This window comes from Quercus suber, unplaced genomic scaffold (assembly GCF_002906115.3).
Source record: "Quercus suber isolate HL8 unplaced genomic scaffold, Cork oak 2.0 scaffold_179, whole genome shotgun sequence".
Classification (NCBI taxonomy): Eukaryota; Viridiplantae; Streptophyta; class Magnoliopsida; order Fagales; family Fagaceae; genus Quercus; species Quercus suber.
In genome coordinates this window covers 303,177-313,425 of record NW_027069638.1, presented here as the reverse complement: position 1 = coordinate 313,425, position 10,249 = coordinate 303,177, and positions in this window count along the sequence as shown.

The window sequence follows — 10,249 nt, the reverse complement described above, 5'->3', positions numbered from 1 at the left end:
GAATTTGTGGGGCCTATTACTAAAAGGATACAGGAATCATAGGAAATGGGCTTGGGGCCCAACGGCCCAGTTCGAGGACATTCACTTGTCCGAGGATGATTAAAGAAATGTATTGTGGGACCAGTATAAGAAAAAGGGATGAAGGTCATGAGCGGTGGCCCAAACTGTGTCCGAGGACAAGACTCATCTCAGATACCATGGTCCGAGGTGGTTATAACTATCTGACTATCCAGGGCACCCTGCAAAGTTATATTAGAACTGGACAGTGAACGTGGAACAAGGGAAGAACCGGGGGAGATAACAAATATCTTCTGGAGTTGCTACCCCCACATTAAATGCTTCCCAACTAACTCTCTGGCCGCATTAATGTGGAGGTGATACCTGAACAGTAATCAAGTAGCCTTATGGCAACTAAGTGAAGGTCCTGGGAGGTGCTGGATGGGACAGAAAGGAGTTCTAAGAACAGAGCCTACACGTGTACGGTGAAAAGAGAGTGATGAACGGAGTATATAACCAGAAAGTGGGTGACATTAGAGAAGGACTTTTTGGAAAAACAAAAGAGAGGGAGAAGAACGAGGGAACTCAGAAAGATACCCCCTAAAACCTAGCCGAGGAGAGTTTTTATCATACAGTTAGCTTGAAGTGTCTTTAACTGCACTGTAACCATGACCCTTTCTATCAAGTAGAACTAGTTCTTGCACCCACGCTCTAAAAATTTATTGTTTGGGCTTTTTAAGCCCTTATTCGATGTGGGGAGACACTGAATCAACCTGACTTCAGGGAACCTAGATTTCAAATAGTATCCCTGACTCTTCAAATGATTGAGATTGTACACCCAGTTCACATCGTGATGGGTCAGACCTAGGTTCAGCTTTGCGTTTGGTACTTCTATACTCCCTAACACCCTGAACATGTTTGAGGCGCATTGTGTGGGAGACAACCTAAAGAACCTAAGATAACTTCTAGTAAGGCTACCCATAGGGATAGTCACCCCTCCCTCTATAAAGGCGATCATAGGGATGACCACTTCCCCTGCTTTCCTACCGTTTAACCACGTTTCTGTGGAGGCATATCTCATACCCACTGTTGGGGGAATCCTATACTTAACTCTAAATGTCTCCATATCCTCCTCGGACTCAACTATATGCTTGAATCTACCCATTTCCTAAAAGTTGCGAAGAAAAACTAGCGAAGAAGATTGAAGGCTAAGGAGAGTTAAAGAAACTTACAGGCTTGGAAAATAAGCTCCTCGGACAGACTCTTAGTATTTATAAGATCGTGGAGTGATGAAAGAGAGAGAGGCAGGTTTAATGAATATGCGCTGAGACGGTGCGATTTTTGTAAAGAGTTGATTTGAAAAGCTCTTTATAGTGGCGCAAAAATTGTAAGCGGGAAAAATCCCGCTCATAAATATTAAGGGTCTTCCACAGTTAGATTCCCATCTTGCCGTTAAGTGTGGGGGACAAAGAAGCCGCCATCATTTAATGATGGCGTGTTCCTGGTGCTGAAACGTCAGGAGTGTGCCTTGGGCAGATAGAAAGACGCTCTGAAGGTTGGGAAAGTCCACAAAAAAAGTGAAGGCAGGATATCAAAATCTCCTTTCTTTTCCGAGATGACAAAAAGCAAGATTTTGAGGGGCTATTGTGGGGCCCATTATCTAAAAGGATACAGGAATCATAGGAAATGGGCTTAGGGCCCAACGGCCCAGTCCGAGGACATTCGCTTGTCCGAGGATGATTAAAGAAATGTATTGTGGGACCAGTATAAGAAAAAGGGATGAAGGTCATGAGCGGTAGCCCAAACCGTGTCTGAGGACAAAACTCATCTCGGATACCATGGTCCGAGGTGGGTATAACTATCTGACTATCCAGGGCACCCCGCAAAGTTACATTAGAACTGGATAGTGAACGTGGAATAAGGGAAGAACCGGGGGAGATAACAAATATCTTCTGGAGCTGTTACCCCCACATTAAATACTTTCCAATTAACTCTCTGGCCGCATTAATGTGGAGGTGATACCTGAACAGTAATCCAGCAGCCTTATGGCAACTAAGTGAAGGTCCCGGGAGGTGTTGGATGGGACAGAAAGGAGTTCTAAGAACAGAGCCGACACATGTACAGTGAAAAAAGAGTGATGAATGGAGTATATAACCAGAAAGTGGGTGACATTAGAGAAGGACTTTTTGGAAAAACAAAAGAGAGGGAGAAGAACGAGGGAACTCAGAAAGATACCCCCTGAAACCTAGCCGAGGAGAGTTTTTATCATACAGTTAGCTTGAAGTGTCTTTGACTGCACTATAACCATGACATTTTCTATCAAGTAGAACTAGTTCTTGCACCCACGCTCTAAAAATTTATTGTTTGGGCTTGTTGGGCTAGAAACCCATCCTTTTTCTGGGTCCAATCCAAATTGAGTCCCTACAGAATTCATTCACTTATTTAAAGGCTCTTTAGGAAAAAATTCATGAAGGAGCTGCCATAGAACATAATTTAGATTTTCTTAAAGTTTTTTTTTTTTTTTTTGTACAGTTTTTAGAGTTTTATTTGTGTTATGGCTTGCTAGAAGCCTTGCTAAGGTTAGAGGTGAAACCCAACCATTTATTGGTATGTTCTTAACAATTATTTTATGGTTTTAATGCTTATATTATTATGTTTTTTTATTGATTTACTTATTTAGAAAAGTGTTTAATTCTGTATAATTCTTTGATTTATCATAGACACAGGACACATTAAATACTTAATATTCCCTACGAACTAATTCACTAGTTTTGTTTTGCCTAAAATCAATCAATTTCATGAAACTACCTTAGACAATTAATTTTTGAGTTTTTATTGTTAAATCATCCAACTAAAATCATCCTTCATATGAATTTTAGTTAAGTTATAAAATAAATATTGTTAAGACTACTAATAGATTTGTTGTTTGTGGATCCCTAAACCTTAGCGCCTTAATATATTGTTATTTTCTCTCAATCTAAATTAACTTTACTAAACCATCAAAAATCTCTTCAATTAAAACTTATTATTTTAGTTTTATCTCTTGTAGTTTGCTAATCAATTCCTTTTTTCTATGGATTTGACCTCGGACTTACCAAGTTATTATTTCGTGACAATTCTGTACTTGAGAGCATTATTTAAGTCACAATAGTATAGATATATCTAAGCAGAAAACTATAATAAATTTAAAAATATTGTTACCAAAATAGGTCACATGATAATATTTCAAGTTTGAAAAATTATTGATTCATAATATTCTATAATTTTATGAGGAACCAACTTCATTATGTAGCTTATAAATGATTTTTTTTTTTTTAATATGTACGAAATCACAATTTAAGAAATTTTTCTACATAGAATTATTGGTTGCCTATTTGTTCTCTAAGGAGAAAGTGACACATCATCAAATCTGAGAACTACTTTTGTCTTTTGGCCTCTCCAATCGTGCATCTTTGAGAGGTTTTCATTGTTCCAAACACCTAACCCCTACAAGGGTGTTTGATGCTGTTGTTGAAACATAAAGACTACACCAGATCTTCAAGAAATTGTTGGAGTAGCCAATGGTTTGATTTAAGGATGGATCCAGGATTTCAAGTCAAAGGGGCCAGAGTTTAAGGAAAAAAAATACTCTAAATAGGCATCTATATAGTATTAAGTGTTAACAAATTATAAATATACAAAATTGTTATTTCTTAATAAATTAAAATGCAATCATCTACCAACAAAGACAAAATAATAATAATAATAATAATAATAATAATTGTAGGGATAAAGGGCCTAGAAATGAATATTGGGTCGTGGGCCGTGTCCGAGGACATTAAATCGTTCAAGGACAGGTAGATGTTAACGGGGGCATACAAGTTATTAGTCCATGGAAGAAGTTTGGTCGTGAGGGATTAGGAGTGTAGTCTGAGGAGAAATACCTCCTCGGCTAAGCAGAGTAGAGGTCAAAGGCCCGACCTTTCATCAAGAACAAGGTATCAGACGATCATACTGGTAAGGATAAGCATCAAAAGGGGATAAGACAAGGGAAAGCTGAGAAATATCTAAGAAGAAAGCTGCTACAACCGCATTGAATGCTCTGCAGCTAACTCCCTGACTGCATTAATGTGGAGGTGATGCTTGAACAGTAACATTCAGTCTTACAGCTACCCACAAAGACTTCAAGAAAGTGCTAATGGGACAAATATCAAAGTGAGCAATCTGATCTACATGTAGAGGGCTGAGATGTAGTAAAGAAGGAGAATATAAAGAAGAAAGGCCCCATTACAAAGAGGGGATCGGATAATCTGGAGAAAAAAGGAGGATTGTACACTGAAGAACTGTAATGTTATTTAGGTCCAAGAGAAATATATAAAAATAACCTTTTGCTGAAGAGGATTTTCCTTGCACAAAATTGTTTTTTTATTTTTTCAAGCAACGTTCAACCTACTGTAATTGTTGTTCAACTCATTGGAGTTCAATTTCTAGCCCATTTTTAGGGGTGTCCAGGACCCGCTCGACCCACCGGAACTGATCGACCCGCCGCCACCCTAACCGAAAGCCAACCGACTTAAGCACCACCGCGGTCGGTTACGGTTTTGTCCAACGAAACCTGACCCTTGTCGGTTCGAGTTTCAATTGCACTTCTCTCAACCCGCTGGAGCTGACCCAACCAAAGAATAGGTAGATTTTGTTTGATTTTCCTCCTTTTCTCTCTCAAATCAGCCCAGTTTTAGTGGAGATCTCCCTTTCTATGCCCAAATCAAGTGGAGATCTTGAGTTCTCCACCCAGATCCGATGTAGATCTCGCGATTTTCACCCAGATTGGGTGGAGATCTCGAGTTCTTTGTCCAGATCCGGTGGTGATCTCGTGATCTTGGTGATTTTCGGTGCAAATGGAGTGAGTTTTTACAGATTCTGGCGACTCCTCTCCACCGATCGAACCGACCTGAGCATCACCAGAACTCAAACCGACTCAACCGATTGACGCCAGCGGTTGGTTTCGGGTCCCTCTGCCTTTCACCCGATGTCGGCGGGTCGAATCTGGGTTGGATCCAAAACTGACCCGGCCCGACCCATAGACAGCCCTACCCACTCTCTAAAAATTCATTATTTTGGGCTCTTTGGGCCTTAGTCCTTTTCACTTTTGGGCTTTCAGCTCAAATCGTTCCCTTACAATAATAATAATAATGTATTTATTTTAATACTAAGCTGGTTAGGTTTTTTTTTTTTTTTTTTTTTTCCCCGCCCGCGAACAAAAAAAATGAAGTTCAACTTCTGTGTAGAATGGCCTTATAACTTACACTAAGAACTATTAGACTATTATCTATAATTAAAAATTAGTTAGAATTTATAATACTTGGAAAATTATAATAACCCATAATACTTAGGCTATCACTAGAGTCAGAGATTTATTTTGAGAGGATCAAATTATAACTTTGATTGTTTGATTTATTTATTTATTTACATACAATTTAATATTATAATGGTATAAAAGAAAGAAAACTATTAACAATTGCCTTTAGGAGATTTGTTAATGGATCATTTTAGAAAATTTTTAATACTACTACATTGATGGAAAATATAAAAACTTGTCAAAAAATTCAGTTTTTTCTTTTTCTTTTTCTGTAAAAAATTTCTAAAAATATTTTTTAAACCAATACCCTTAAGTTATCCATTAGTTTTTTTTTCCCTAAAAGAAAACAAAAAGTGCCCTACTTACCTTTCATCAATTATCATAGAAGAACTAGGTAGGCACCAAAGGAAACAAAACCATAAAAACTAAGGTTATGTTTGGTAACAGTTTTGTTTTTTATTTTCAAAAACTTGTTTTTGAGAATATAAATAATAATAAAAAAACAATTTTCTTGTATTTTTGAAATAAAAAAACATGTTTGGTTAGTTGAAATTTAAAAAAAAAATAGAAAATACTAAAATATATTGTTACTAAGATTTGAACTTTAATGCTAACTCATTGAATAAGATAGATTCATTAAATTAAATGCGTATTTTCATTAATTTTTGAAAATTAAAAACTGAAAACAGTCTTTTGCATGTTTTCATTTTCTTTCATAAATTGAGTTTTGAGAACAGTTTTTATTTTCTGTGTATTTTGGGTTGCCAAATAAGTTTTTTAGTCTAAAAAATAGAAAAATGTTTTTGGAAATAGAAAATAAGGGCAAAAAACAGTTACCAAATATACCCTAAACATCTTGTACATTATATAAGCTGGTGAAAATAGGTACAAAGATTCAGCCATGGAAGAGAGTTTCAAATTAAAATTCTATTCAAATAGGGTAAGGGAAACTTGGCTCGCTTGAACGAAACTTGTTATAGTGCCGTTTGAGGGAAAGTCTTGACTCCTACCCTGATTCATGGATTAATTCTAGTTGATCCATCGAAATCTTAGTGTATTGATTTCATGACATTTTGTATACTCGTTACATTTCTCCATAACATGGTGGAGTATATCATTTTCTTCAATTGTAATGGTGTTTGGGATTAATTCTTCCAGCCCCGCAAAGAAAACACATTGATGAGGAAAAGAGAGCTTGAAAGTGAGACACAAAGTTGTCTCAAATTTTTTGTCTACTTAAAATCCATGCACCATTTGAGTCTTTAAAAAAAAAATATGGAGTTGCTTCCTTTAATGATGATGGTTGAGAGATGGGCAAACTAGTGTTGAGATTGGAAGAGGTCAACAATTGCACTTTGGATTTCTGGTTCCATAGTGTCTCTTCCCTAATTAAGAGCTCCTAGATTAGTCTACCAGAAACAAAACCTGATTGCCAAGGAGAAATGATATTTGGGAGAATGGACTTCAGCCTATTTGCTAAGATTGGAAATGGTTTTGTAGTCAACATTACATAGGTTTAGTGGTTTGCGGTCTTTTACTTGGGAGGCTTTTTTTGATTTACATATGAGGGTGATGAAAGTATTATTGAGCTCATTCTCAAAGAAATTTGTGACAATAGTAGTAACATCCATAACAATAGTAGGCTAATAATGTTTAAAGAAGATAGGAGACAAAGATTGAAAAAGCACTATTAATTAATTTCTATTGGATCTGGAATTCTTCCGAGTATATAATTTCTTCAATTGTAATGGTGCTTGAGATTAATTCTCTTAGGGTCCGTTTGGTTGGAGAGGTGAAAAAGTGGGAGGATAGAAAAGATTTTATTTTCTCTCCTTTTTGTTTGGTTGGGAGTGGAAAAATGGAAGGATGGAAAAAATAAGTTTGAATAAATTTACTCATATACCCTCATTAAATAATGATGCCCAATTAAAAAAAAAAAATTTGACAATTAACCACACACAAAAAAAGAGCAATCACCCAAATTTATTAAAAAAAANAGAGAGAGAGAGAGAGAGAGAGAGAGAGAGAGAGAGAGAGAGAGAGGCAACGTTACTTACTACCTAAAGAGAAGAAAAAATAAATAAATAAAGGCATGTGCACATAGGCATTTTTGTCAATTAAGAAAAAATTAATCCGCACTCAGTTTTCTCTTCATTTTGGGGAGAAAACATTTTGATGGGCCTAGGGAGAAAACACCTAAGCCCCACAATTTATTTTCCTTCCTCTATACACAACCAAACACACTACAAAAAAGTTTTTCTTCCTAGTTTCTCTTCAAAAATTTCCATCCACCCTATTTCACCTCTAAACAAACACGCCCTAAGGGTCCATTTGGTTGGAGGAGTGAAAAAGTAGAAAAATAAAAAATTAGTGGAAGGATAGAAAAAATTTAGTTTTTCCTCGTGTGTGTTTGGTTGAAAGGGTGGAAAAGTGGGAGGATGAAAAACTCTTTTGTTTGATTGAAAAGAAAAACGGAAGAATAAAAAATATAGTTTATATAAATTGACTATTATACCATTGTTACATAATATGTAAAAAATAGATTTATTTGTACTCATTAAATAGTATAAAATTTACCACATCATAAATATAAATTTATATTATTATTTATATTATTATAATGTATAAATTACAATAGTGTACATATAAATTTAACTAGGCAAAAAATTTTGTAGCTAGGATATTCCTATAACGTGGGCAATAAATAAGCTAAGCAATTCAACTGGACAAAACTTATAAATCAAAACTTGCACTAATAATTTAATTGGGCAACTAGACAAATCAACTTGCACTAAAACTTGTACTGATTTATGTAAATCAAAACTTGCACTAATAATTTAACTGGGAATTCAACTTGCATTAAAACTTGTATAAATCAAATCTTGCACTAATAATTTAACTGGGCAACAAAAACGTGGTTAGCAAAACTTATAAGCAATTCAACTGGGCAAAACTTATAAATCAAAACTTGCACTAATAATTTAATTGGGCAACTGGGCAAATCAACTTGCAATAAAACTTGTACTGATTTATACAGATAAAAACTTGCACTAATAATTTAATTGGGCAAATCAACTTGCATTAAAATTTGTATAAATCAAATCTTGCACTAATAATTTAACTGGGCAACAAAAACATGGTTAGCAAATTTACACTCATTTAAAAAAATAAAATAAAATAAAAACTTTATTCACGTGAGCGACTGGGCAACTGGGCAAACTTTCTTCACTTGGGCAACACACCATTCAACCAATATTAGTGCAAAGTAATCAGGTCACAGGTGAGATGAATAAAGTGAGGGGTAGGTGAGATGAAGTATATCATTCAGCACTTTTTCCTCCCTATTTTCCTCCCAAATTGGGAGGATAAAAAAAGGTGGGCTCGGAGGGAAAATAAAAAAAGGTGGGCTCGGAGGGAAAATTTTCTTCCCTATTTTTTGTCTCTCTTGTTTTCTCTCCTCAATCAAACAGTGAAAAATGTCATTTTTCACCATATTTTCCTCTCTTTATTTTCCATTCTCTTTGTTTTCATCCCAATCAAACATACCCTAAGAGTCTGTTTGGTTGATAAGATAGAAAAGTTAGAGGATAGAAAATTGTGGGATGATGAAAAAATGGAAAAATAGAAAAGATTTAGTTTTCTCTCATTTGTATTTGGTTGAAGAGGTAGAAAAGTAGAGAGATGGAAAAAAAAAATTGTTTGGTTAAGATAAAAAATGAGAGGATGAAAAATAAAGTTGATATAAATTTACCATTATGTCATTACTAAATATATAAACAAAAAATAACACATTTATTATTAAAAAAAAATTGTATCGATCCCTTCACTCATCAAATCGTAGGTGTCTTCGAATTTACTTTTTTAAGATCAGACAAGACATGCATCATCTTTTGCTGAACGAGTGCTTTGCTTTTAACTTCCTCCCTTATTAATTTCTATTTTGTTGTTCAACTTTGTTGCTTCTCTCAAAGTTGAGGTGTTCAAATTGATTTATATTTCATATCGTTTTTATGTGAGAAAAAAAAAAAGTTTGATATGAACCAGAAGTAATATTTACATTTTATGCTTCCACCACTTGAAAGGAAATTATATAAGAAGGATTATGCATGTGTTCTTTGGATTTATCATTTCCCATTTCTTCCCCTCAACCCAAAACCCTTGGATGCACCCTATGCATGAAAAATGGAACCTACCTCGCAAGCTTTGTGTTGACATTGTAAGGCACCATATAAGAACGACCTAATTCATGTTGGCATTCCTTTAATATTAAAGTTATTTCAAATTGTATAATAAAATATGATTGGAATAATGTGATTGATGTTAAATTAACAGTATAATAAATAAGTTTCTTAATTATTTTTTTGTTTTATATATGAAAGTTAGATAGTCAATTTGTAAAAACTTACGTAGTAAAATTTGTAATACCCTCATATCACTCATTTATGGTAGGTTTCATTTATATATAGTCACTTTCCCATCAATCTAAAATTACTTTCAATTTTACTATAAAGAAGGCTTAAAAACTTTTACTCAAAAAAAAAAAAAAAAAAAAAAGAGGCTTACAAACTGACATAAATAAATGTGGTTAGTATCCTATCAAGAGTATTATTTCCTAAAGAAATGAAATGTCAAATCTAGACAACTGCTTGATTTGGAAAGATTGGAAATTTTTGCTAGTCTCTAAGGGGGTATTTGGATTATTTTTTTTCATCACTCAATTTTCGTCACTCTNAAAAAAAAAAAAAAAAAAAAAAAAAAAAAAAAAAAAAAAAGAACCCAGAACATACCGAACAGCCAACCTAGGAGAAGAAGAAGAAAAAAAAAAAAAAAACCCAGAACATACCGAACAGCCAACCCAGGAGAAGAAGAAGAAGAAGAAAAAAAGAAAAAAGAAAAAAAAGAACCACACAGCCA